A 10,145-nucleotide genomic window follows, 5' to 3' on the forward strand; every position below is an offset into this window, starting at 1 on the left:
CTGGCTGGCTTATTTGGGATACTTTTCTTCAATTTCTGCTGTGTCTCCCAATCAACAGCAGCAGCATCATTCATTTTCTCTATCAATATCTCGTCAGTCACTCCTAGATCATCTAGGTGAGGTTTCAGCTGCATTTTAACATTATCACTCAGTAGTCCTGTACTGACTGACCTAAGAAACTTCTTCTGAATGAGGTCTGGGCTATACTGTACATCTGAGCTGGCATCTTCTGCAGCCGCCAGTAGCCTCTCTTTGAGTTCAACTGCACGAAAAAGAAAATTCTGAGGGGATTCTTTTGCATCTTGAGTTATGTTAATGAGTCTGTGGAACATATCTGTAGTGTTGTTTTCTTTGAAATGGGCTTTAAGAATCGTCTTCAACTGCACGAGTGTCAAATTATTTTTGGCTTCCAGCATATCACGTAAACTGAGCCCTGGTGTAGCAGCTTTTACTACGGCTTCAACAATTTCTACATCACTGTGGCCTTTACGTTTTTCAGAGTCTATTTGGTACATGAGGTTAGTGTATGATAACTTGTCTTTCTGCCCCAATTCACCTATCTGGCCATTAATCCGAAACTCGCGTCTGATAACCACTTCAGGGGCTCTGGAGAATGGGAGTTCTGGCGGGCTAGCCGTCCTGTTCATTTTTTCCCGAAGCCGACTCATTTCCTCCTCGAGCATTTTGGTCGACGTCTGGAATGTCAACTGCATTTCAGCATACTGTTTTTGTAGCTTTTGTAGCTCCTCTTCATTTTTATCATACCTCTCTGGTTTGGGCGCGTTTTCTCTCAATCGCTTAGCTGTAGCTAACAACTCTTGCCCAAATGTCTCTGCTACATCTTGTTCCTCCACTTCAAAAGCATTCTCTACTGACTCATTAATTGCTCGGATCAACGTGTGTTTCTTCTCCTTGTCTGATGAAACTTTGCTCGGATACACACTTCTTTTAGCTGTTCCACGTTTAGCCGACACAGTAGCTCCGTTAGCTGATCCTGTAACTGCTCCAGCTCCATTTTGCGTGTTCCAACATTCGTTCTTTTTTTTTTTCTTCAGACTTCTTTTTTGTATCACGTTGAGTCCCTGTTCGGGCGCCAATTTTGTTGCACACTTGAAGAAAGTAATACTCTCAACGGCGTGCTGGGAAAAGTTTTTTGTTTAATCCAAAGTTTCCACAATACAGCTCACTTCACCATTTACATCTCCCGCCTTCCGTTCTCAGTGGCTACTTCTTCTCTCTCTCACCGTTATGCAACTGCATTATATCCCAGTACTACAGCGCCACTTCTGGCCAAAACATGCAACAACATCGTAACAAAAGAAAATAAAAGGCCACAACTTAATGGAAAAGGGACCAAAGAAAAGACTAAATGGGGGGTATGTCACAAAGGCATCATGTAAATTGTGATATACATGAACTTGAGTGTAGTCATGTGTACACGGTGACTTGAACTGGGTCTGTCTCACCTATAAAGAGCCTCTGTGTGGCTGCTCTCCTCGTTTACGGCCATACCACTCTGAACACGCCCGGTCTCGTCTGATCTCGGAAGCTAAGCAGCGTCGGGCCAGGTTAGTACTTGGATGGGAGACCGCCTGGGAATACCCGGTGCCGTAAGCATTTTGGCCCTCTGAACAGCAGGCCTCACCTGGTCCTCCTCCCTCATGTTTCACTCCCTCTGTCAACACGCAATTTCCCTCGGGAGAATAAAGTTGTATCTTATCTTATCTGAAATGTTAGTGTTCTTCTGATGAAGGCATCATGTAAATTGTGATATACATGAACTTGAGTGTAGTCATGCGTACACGGTGACTTGAACTGGGTCTGTCTCACCTATAAAGAGCCTCTGTGTGGCTGCTCTCCTCGTTTACGGCCATACCACTCTGAACACACCTGATCTCGTCTGATCTCGGAAGCAAAGCAGCGTCGGGCCAGGTTAGTACTTGGATGGGAGACTGCCTGGGAATACCTGGTGCCGTTAGCATTTTGGCCCTCTGAGCAGCAGGCCTCACCTGGTCCTCCTTCCTCATGTTTAACTCACTCTGTGAACACGCAAGTTCCCTCGGGAGAATAAAGTTGTGTCTTATCTTATCTTATATGAAAGCATACATTCAGAAAATGAGTATTGCACATGGGCATAATATGAGAAGATTGAATGCACATGAGAAGTGAAGTACACGAGCCACTTTGTGACGATGATGATGATGATGATGATGATGTTGATGATGATGAAAGTGAGCGTCAGAGATGTTAGTGGTCCCACTTTATGTTCTATGTGATGATTATCAGTTTCATTAGGTAAGACTTCATTATCCAGAAATGTGTGTTTCTGATGAAGGCATCATGTAAATTGTGATATACATGAACTTGAGTGTAGTCATGTGTACACGGTGACATGAACTGCGTCTGTCTCACCTATAAAGAGCCTCTGTGTGGTTGCTCTCCTCTTTTACGTCCATACCACTCTGAACACGCCCGATCTCGTCTGATCTCGGAAGCTAATCAGCGTCGGGCCAGGTTAGTACTTGGATGGGAGACCGCCTGGGAATACCCGGTGCAGTAAGCATTTTGGCCCTCTGAGCAGCAGGCCTCACCTGGTCCTCCTCCCTCATGTTTCACTCCCTCTGTGAACACGCAATTTCCCTCGGGAGAATAAAGTTGTATCTTATCTTATCTGAAATGTTAGTGTTCTTCTGATGAAGGCATCATGTAAATTGTGATATACATGAACTTGAGTGTAGTCATGTGTACACGGTGACTTGAACTGGGTCTGTCTCACCTATAAAGAGCCTCTGTGTGGCTGCTCTCCTCGTTTACGGCCATACCACTCTGAACACGCCTGATCTCGTCTGATCTCGGAAGCTAAGCAGCGTCGGGCCAGGTTAGTACTTGGATGGGAGACCGCCTGGGAATACCCGGTGCCGTAAGCATTTTGGCCCTCTGAGCAGCAGGCCTCACCTGGTCCTCCTCCCTCATGTTTCACTCCCTCTGTCAACACCCAATGTCCCTCGGGAGAATAAAGTTGTATCTTATCTTATCTTATATGAAAGCATACATTCAGAAAATGAGTATTGCACATGGTCATAATATGAGATGATTGAATGCACATGAGGAGTGAAGTACACGAGCCACTGTGTGACGATGATGATGATGATGATGATGATGATGATGATGATGAAAGTGAGCGTCAGAGATGTTAGTGGTCCCTCTTTATGTTCTATGTGATGATTATCAGTTTCATTAGGTAAGACTTCATCATCCAGAAATGTGTGTTTCTGATGAAGGCATCATGTAAATTGTGATATACATGAACTTGAGTGTAGTCATGTGTACACGGTGACTTGAACTGGGTCTGTCTCACCTATAAAGAGCCTCTGTGTGGCTGCTCTCCTCGTTTACGACCATACCACTCTGAACACGCCCGATCTCTTCTGATCTCAGAAGCTAAGCAGCGTCGGGCCAGGTTAATACTTGGATGGGAGACCGCCTGGGAATACCTGGTGCCGTTAGCATTTTGGCCCTCTGAGCAGCAGGCCTCACCTGGTCCTCCTTCCTCATGTTTCACTCACTCTGTGAACACGCAAGTTCCCTCGGGAGAATAAAGTTGTGTCTTATCTTATCTTATATGAAAGCATACATTCAGAAAATGAGTATTGCACATGGGCATAATATGAGAAGATTGAATGCACATGAGAAGTGAAGTACACGAGCCACTTTGTGACGATGATGATGATGATGATGAAAGTGAGCGTCAGAGATGTAAGTGGTCCCTCTGTATCTTCTATGTGATGATTATCAGTTTCATTAGGTAAGACTTCATTATCCAGAAATGTGTGTTTCTGATGAAGGCATCATGTAAATTGTGATATACATGAACTTGAGTGTAGTCATGGGTACACGGTGACTTGAACTGGGTCCGTCTCACCTATAAAGAGCCTCTGTGTGGCTGCTCTCCTCGTTTACGGCCATACCACTCTGAACACGCCCGATCTCGTCTGATCTCGGAAGCTAATCAGCGTCGGGCCAGGTTAGTACTTGGATGGGAGACCGCCTGGGAATACCCGGTGCCGTAAGCATTTTGGCCCTCTGAGCAGCAGGCCTCACCTGGTCCTCCTCCCTCATGTTTCACCCCCCATGTCAACACGCAATTTCCCTCGGGAGAATAAAGTTGTGTCTTATCTTATCTGAAATGTTAGTGTTCTTCTGATGAAGGCATCATGTAAATTGTGATATACATGAACTTGAGTGTAGTCATGTGTACACGGTGACTTGAACTGGGTCTGTCTCACCTATAAAGATCCTCTGTGTGGCTGCTCTCCTTGTTTACGGCCATACCACTCTGAACACGCCCGATCTCGTCTGATCTCGGAAGCTAATCAGCGTCGGGCCAGGTTAGTACTTGGATGGGAGACCGCCTGGGAATACCCGGTGCCGTAAGCATTTTGGCCCTCTGAGCAGCAGGCCTCACCTGGTCCTCCTCCCTCATGTTTCACCCCCCATGTCAACACGCAATTTCCCTCGGGAGAATAAAGTTGTGTCTTATCTTATCTGAAATGTTAGTGTTCTTCTGATGAAGGCATCATGTAAATTGTGATATACATGAACTTGAGTGTAGTCATGTGTACACGGTGACTTGAACTGGGTCTGTCTCACCTATAAAGATCCTCTGTGTGGCTGCTCTCCTTGTTTACGGCCATACCACTCTGAACACGCCCGATCTCGTCTGATCTCGGAAGCTAATCAGCGTCGGTCCAGGTTAGTACTTGGATGGGAGACCGCTTGGGAATACCCGGTGCCGTAAGCATTTTGGCCCTCTGAGCAGCAGGCCTCACTTGGTCCTCCTCCCTCATGTTTCACTCACTCTGTGAAAACGCAAGTTCCCTCGGGAGAATAAAGTTGTATCTTATCTTATCTTATATGAAAGCATACATTCAGAAAATGAGTATTGCACATGGGCATAATATGAGATGATTGAATGCACATGAGAAGTGTAGTACACGAGCCACTGTGTGACGATGATGATGATGATGATGATGATGATGATGATGAAAGTGAGCGTCAGAGATGTTAGTGGTCCCTCGTTATGTTCTATGTGATGATTATCAGTTTCATTTGGTTAGACCTCATTATCCAGAAATGTGTTCTTCTGATGAAGGCATCATGTAAATTGTGATTTACATGAACTTGAGTGTAGTCATGTGTACACGGTGACTTGAACTGGGTCTGTCTCACCTATAAAGAGCCTCTGTGTGGCTGCTCTCCTTGTTTACGGCCATACCACTATGAACACGCCTGATCTCGTCTGATCTTGGAAGCTAAGCAGCGTCGGGCAAGGTTAGTACTTGGATGGGAGACCGCCTAGGAATACCCATTGCCGTAAACATTTTGTCCCTCTGAGCAGCAGGCCTCACCTGGTCCTCCTCCCTCATGTTTCAATTCCTCTGTCAACACCCAATTTCCCTCGGGAGAATAAAGTTGTATCTTATCTTATCTTATATGAAAGCATACATTCAGAAAATGAGTATTGCACATGGGCATAATATGAGAAGATTGAATACACATGAGAAGTGAAGTACACGAGCCACTGTGTGACAATGATGATAATGATGATGATGAAAGTGAGCGTCAGAGATGTTAGTGGTCCCTCTGTATGTTCTATGTGATGATTATCAGTCTCATTAGGTAAGACTTCATTATCCAGAAAAGTGTGTTTCTGATGAAGGCATCATGTAAATTGTGATATACATGAACTTGAGTGTAGTCATGTGTACACGGTGACTTGAAAAGGGTCTGTCTCACCTATAAAGAGCCTCTGTGTGGCTGCTCTCCTCGTTTACGGCCATACCACTCTGAACACGCCCGATCTCTTCTGATCTCGGAAGCTAATCAGCGTCGGGCAAAGTTAGTACTTGGATGGGAGACCGCCTGGGAATACCGGGTTCCGTAAGCATTTTGGCCCTCTGAGCAGCAGGCCTCACCTGGTCCTCCTCCCTCATGTTTCACTCCCTTTGTCAACACGCAATTTCCCTTGGGAGAATAGAGTTGTGTCATTTCTTATCTGAAATGTTAGTGTTCTTCTGATGAAGGCATCATGTAAATTGTGATATACATGAACTTGAGTGTAGTCATGTGTACACGGTGACTTGAACTGGGTCTGTCTCACCTATAAAGAGCCTCTTTGTGGCTGCTTTCCTCGTTTACGGCCATACCACTCTGAACACGCCCGATCTCGTCTGATCTCGGAAGCTAATCAGCGTCGGGCCAGGTTAGTACTTGGATGGGAGACGGCCTGGGAATACCCGGTGCCATAAGCATTTTGGCCCTCTGAGCAGCAGGCCTCACCTGGTCCTCCTCACTCATGTTTCACTCCCTCTGTCAACACCCAATGTCCCTCGGGAGAATAAAGTTGTATCTTATCTTATCTTATATGAAAGCATACATTCAGAAAATGAGTATTGCACATGGGCATAATATGAGAAGATTGAATGCACATGAGAAGTGAAGTACACGAGCCACTGTGTGACGATGATGATGATGATGATGATGATGATGATGATGAGGATGAAAGTGAGCGTCAGAGATGTAAGTGGTCCCTCTGTATGTTCTTTGTGATGATTATCAGTTTCATTAGGTAAGACTTCATAATCCAGAAATGTGTGTTTCTGATGAAGGCATCATGTAAATTGTGATATACATGAACGTGAGTGTAGTCATGTGTACACGGTGACTTGAACTGGGTCTGTCTCACCTATAAAGAGCCTCTGTGTGGCTGCTCTCCTCGTTTACGGCCATACCACTCTGAACACGCCCGATCTCGTCTGATCTCGGAAGCTAAGCAGCGTCGGGCCAGGTAAGTACTTGGATGGGAGGCCGCCTGGGAATACCCGGTGCAGTAAGCATTTTGGCCATCTGAGCAGCAGGCCTCACCTGGTCCTCCTCCCTCATGTTTCACTCCCTCTGTGAACACGCAATTTCCCTCGGGAGAATAAAGTTGTATCTTATCTTATCTGAAATGTTAGTGTTCTTCTGATGAAGGCATCATGTAAATTGTGATATACATGAACTTGAGTGTAGTCATGCGTACACAGTGACTTGAACTGGGTCTGTCTCACCTATAAAGAGCCTCTGTGTGGCTGCTCTCCTCGTTTACGGCCATACCACTCTGAACACGCCTGATCTCGTCTGATCTCGGAAGCTAAGCAGCGTCGGGCCAGGTTAGTACTTGGATGGGAGACCGCCTGGGAATACCCGGTGCCGTGAGCATTTTGGCCCTCTGAGCAGCAGGCCTCACCTGGTCCTCCTCCCTCATGTTTCACTCCCTCTGTCAACACCCAATGTCCCTCGGGAGAATAAAGTTGTATCTTATCTTATCTTACATGAAAGCATACATTCAGAAAATGAGTATTGCACATGGGCACAATATGAGATGATTGAATGCACATGAGAAGTGAAGAACACGAGCCACTGTGTGACGATGATGATGATGATGATGATGATGATGATGATGATGAAAGTGAGCGTCAGATATGTAAGTGGTCCCTCTTAATGTTCTATGTGATGATTATCAGTTTCATGAGGTAAGACTTCATTATCCAGAAATGTGTGTTTCTGATGAAGCCATCATGTAAATTGTGATATAGATGAACTTGAGTGTAGTCATCTGTACACGGTGACTTGAACTGGGTCTGTCTCACCTATAAAGAGTCTCTGTGTGGCTGCTCTCCTCGTTTACGGCCATACCACTCTGAACACGCCCGATCTGATCTGATCTCGGAAGCTAAGCAGCGTCGGGCCAGGTTAGTACTTGAATGGGAGACTGCCTGGGAATACCCGGTGCCGTAAGCATTTTGGCCCAATGAGCAGCAGGCCTCACCTGGTCTTCCTCCCTCATGTTTCACTCCCTCTGTGAACACACAAGTTCCCTCGGGAGAATAAAGTTGCATCTTATCTTATCTTATATGAAAGCATACATTCAGAAAATGAGTATTGCACATGGGCATAATATGAGATGATTGAATGCACATGAGAAGTGAAGTACACGAGCCACTTTGTGACGATGATGATGATGATGATGATGATGATGATGATGATGAAAGTGAGCGTCAGAGATGTTAGTGGTCCCTCTGTATGTTCTATGTGATGATTATCAGTTTCATTAGGCAAGACTTCATTATCCAGAAATGTGTGTTTCTGATGAAGGCATCATGTAAATTGTGATATACATGAACTTGAGTGTAGTCATGTGTACACGGTCACTTGAACTTGGTCTGTCTCACCTATAAAGAGCCTCTGTGTGGCTGCTCTCCTGTTTTACGGCCATACCACTCTGAACACGCCCGATCTCGTCTGATCTCAGAAGCTAAGCAGCGTTGGGCCATGTTTGTACTTGGATGGGAGACCGCCTGGGAATACCCGGTGCCGTTAGCATTTTGGCCCTCTGAGCAGCAGGCCTCACCTGGTCCTCCTCCCTCATGTTTCACTCCCTCTGTAAACACGCAATTTCCCTCGGGAGAATAAAGTTGTATCTTATCTTATCTTATATGAAAGCATACATTCAGAAAATGAGTATTGCACATGGTCATAATATGAGAAGATTGAATGCACATGAGAAGTGAAGTACACGAGCCACTGTGTGACGATGATGATGATGACGATGATGATGATGATGAAAGTGAGCGTCAGAGATGTTAGTGGTCCCTCTTTATGTTCTATATGATGATTATCAGTTTCATTAGGTAAGACTTCATTATCCAGAAATGTGTGTTTCTGATGAGGGCATCATGTAAATTGTGATATACATGAACTTGAGTGTAGTCATGTGTACACGGTGACTTGAACTGGGTCTGTCTCACCTATGAAGAGCCTCTGTGTGGCTACTCTCCTCGTTTACGGCCATACCACTCTGAACACGCCCGATCTCGTCTGATCTCAGAAGCTAAGCAGCGTCAGGCCAGGTTAGTACTTGGATGGGAGACCGCCTGGGAATACCCGGTGCCGTAAGCATTTTGGCCCTCTGAGCAGCAGGCCTCACCTGGTCTTCCTCCCTCATGTTTCACTCCCTCTGTCAACACGCAATTTCCCTCGGGAGAATAAAGTTGTATCTTATCTTATCATATATGAAAGCATACATTCAGAAAATGAGTATTGCACATGGTCATAATATGAGAAGATTGAATGCACATGAGAAGTGAAGTACACGAGCCACTGTGTGACGATGATGATGATGAAAGTGAGCGTCAGAGATGTTAGTGGTCCCTCTGTATGTTCTATGTGATGATTATCAGTTTCATTAGGTAAGACTTCATTATCCAGAAATGTGTGTTTCTGATGAAGGCATCATGTAAATTGTGATATACATGAACTTGAGTGTAGTCATGTGTACACGGTGACTTGAACTGGGTCTGTCTCACCTATAAAGAGCCTCTGTGTGGCTGCTCTCCTCGTTTACGGCCATACCACTCTGAACACGCCCGATCTCGTCTGATCTCGGAAGCTAATCAGCGTCGGGCCAGGTTAGTACTTGGATGGCAGACCGCCTGGGAATACCCACTGCCGTAAGCATTTTGGCCCTCTGAGCAGCAGGCCTCACCTGGTCCTCCTCCCTCATGTTTCACTCCCTCTGTCAACACACAATTTCCCTCGGGAGAATAAAGTTGTGTCTTATCTTATCTGAAATGTTAGTGTTCTTCTGATGAAGGCATCATGTAAATTGTGATATACATGAACTTGAGTGTAGTCATGTGTACACGGTGACTTGAACTGGGTCTGTCTCACCTATAAAGAGCCTCTGTGTGGCTGCTCTCCTCGTTTATGGCCATACCACTCTGAACACGCCCGATCTCTTCTGATCTCGGAAGCTAATCAGCGTCGGGCCAGGTTAGTACTAAGATGGGAGACCGCTTGGGAATACCCGGTGCCGTAAGCATTTTGGCCCTCTGAGCAGCAGGCCTCACCTGGTCCTCCTCCCTCATGTTACACTCCTTCTGTCAACACGCAATTTCCCTCGGGAGAATAAAGTTGTATCTTATCTTATCTTATATGAAAGCATACATTCAGAAAATGAGTATTGCACATGGGCATAATATGAGAAGATTGAATGCACATGAGAAGTGAAGTACACGAGCCACTGTGTGACGATGATGATGATG

The 10,145-nt window shown here is 45.5% G+C and overlaps 12 non-coding genes and 6 pseudogenes across 12 annotated transcripts; all 18 read left to right on the plus strand.

Moving 5' to 3' along the window:
• Window positions 1-1,498: 1,498 nt before the first annotated feature.
• LOC142991569 (5S ribosomal RNA) lies at window positions 1,499-1,617 on the plus strand. The gene has a single exon (XR_012960939.1). It is a non-coding gene; the product is annotated as a 5S ribosomal RNA (ribosomal RNA).
• Window positions 1,618-1,862: 245 nt separating this feature from the next.
• Window positions 1,863-1,981, plus strand: LOC142991500 (5S ribosomal RNA). Its single transcript, XR_012960901.1, has one exon. It is a non-coding gene; the product is annotated as a 5S ribosomal RNA (ribosomal RNA).
• Window positions 1,982-2,444: 463 nt separating this feature from the next.
• On the plus strand, window positions 2,445-2,563 carry LOC142991538 (5S ribosomal RNA; annotated as a pseudogene).
• A 245-nt stretch (window positions 2,564-2,808) lies between these two features.
• LOC142991517 (5S ribosomal RNA) lies at window positions 2,809-2,927 on the plus strand. The gene has a single exon (XR_012960918.1). It is a non-coding gene; the product is annotated as a 5S ribosomal RNA (ribosomal RNA).
• Window positions 2,928-3,390: 463 nt separating this feature from the next.
• Window positions 3,391-3,509, plus strand: LOC142991542 (5S ribosomal RNA; annotated as a pseudogene).
• Window positions 3,510-3,954: 445 nt separating this feature from the next.
• Window positions 3,955-4,073, plus strand: LOC142991573 (5S ribosomal RNA). The gene has a single exon (XR_012960942.1). It is a non-coding gene; the product is annotated as a 5S ribosomal RNA (ribosomal RNA).
• A 245-nt stretch (window positions 4,074-4,318) lies between these two features.
• LOC142991574 (5S ribosomal RNA) lies at window positions 4,319-4,437 on the plus strand. Its single transcript, XR_012960943.1, has one exon. It is a non-coding gene; the product is annotated as a 5S ribosomal RNA (ribosomal RNA).
• A 245-nt stretch (window positions 4,438-4,682) lies between these two features.
• Window positions 4,683-4,801, plus strand: LOC142991491 (5S ribosomal RNA). Its single transcript, XR_012960893.1, has one exon. It is a non-coding gene; the product is annotated as a 5S ribosomal RNA (ribosomal RNA).
• A 460-nt stretch (window positions 4,802-5,261) lies between these two features.
• Window positions 5,262-5,380, plus strand: LOC142991565 (5S ribosomal RNA; annotated as a pseudogene).
• Window positions 5,381-5,828: 448 nt separating this feature from the next.
• On the plus strand, window positions 5,829-5,947 carry LOC142991559 (5S ribosomal RNA; annotated as a pseudogene).
• A 245-nt stretch (window positions 5,948-6,192) lies between these two features.
• Window positions 6,193-6,311, plus strand: LOC142991529 (5S ribosomal RNA). The gene has a single exon (XR_012960930.1). It is a non-coding gene; the product is annotated as a 5S ribosomal RNA (ribosomal RNA).
• Window positions 6,312-6,777: 466 nt separating this feature from the next.
• On the plus strand, window positions 6,778-6,896 carry LOC142991502 (5S ribosomal RNA). The gene has a single exon (XR_012960903.1). It is a non-coding gene; the product is annotated as a 5S ribosomal RNA (ribosomal RNA).
• Window positions 6,897-7,141: 245 nt separating this feature from the next.
• Window positions 7,142-7,260, plus strand: LOC142991585 (5S ribosomal RNA). The gene has a single exon (XR_012960954.1). It is a non-coding gene; the product is annotated as a 5S ribosomal RNA (ribosomal RNA).
• Window positions 7,261-7,723: 463 nt separating this feature from the next.
• On the plus strand, window positions 7,724-7,842 carry LOC142991501 (5S ribosomal RNA). The gene has a single exon (XR_012960902.1). It is a non-coding gene; the product is annotated as a 5S ribosomal RNA (ribosomal RNA).
• Window positions 7,843-8,305: 463 nt separating this feature from the next.
• Window positions 8,306-8,424, plus strand: LOC142991549 (5S ribosomal RNA; annotated as a pseudogene).
• Window positions 8,425-8,881: 457 nt separating this feature from the next.
• LOC142991505 (5S ribosomal RNA) lies at window positions 8,882-9,000 on the plus strand. The gene has a single exon (XR_012960906.1). It is a non-coding gene; the product is annotated as a 5S ribosomal RNA (ribosomal RNA).
• A 439-nt stretch (window positions 9,001-9,439) lies between these two features.
• LOC142991558 (5S ribosomal RNA) lies at window positions 9,440-9,558 on the plus strand (annotated as a pseudogene).
• A 245-nt stretch (window positions 9,559-9,803) lies between these two features.
• LOC142991611 (5S ribosomal RNA) lies at window positions 9,804-9,922 on the plus strand. Its single transcript, XR_012960979.1, has one exon. It is a non-coding gene; the product is annotated as a 5S ribosomal RNA (ribosomal RNA).
• The last annotated feature ends 223 nt before the right edge of the window (window positions 9,923-10,145 follow it).

This window comes from Genypterus blacodes, unplaced genomic scaffold, assembly GCF_046128005.1.
Source record: "Genypterus blacodes isolate CSIRO-AG114 ecotype Tasmania unplaced genomic scaffold, CSIRO-AGI_Gbla_v1 ptg000019l_1, whole genome shotgun sequence".
NCBI lineage: Eukaryota > Metazoa > Chordata > Actinopteri > Ophidiiformes > Ophidiidae > Genypterus > Genypterus blacodes.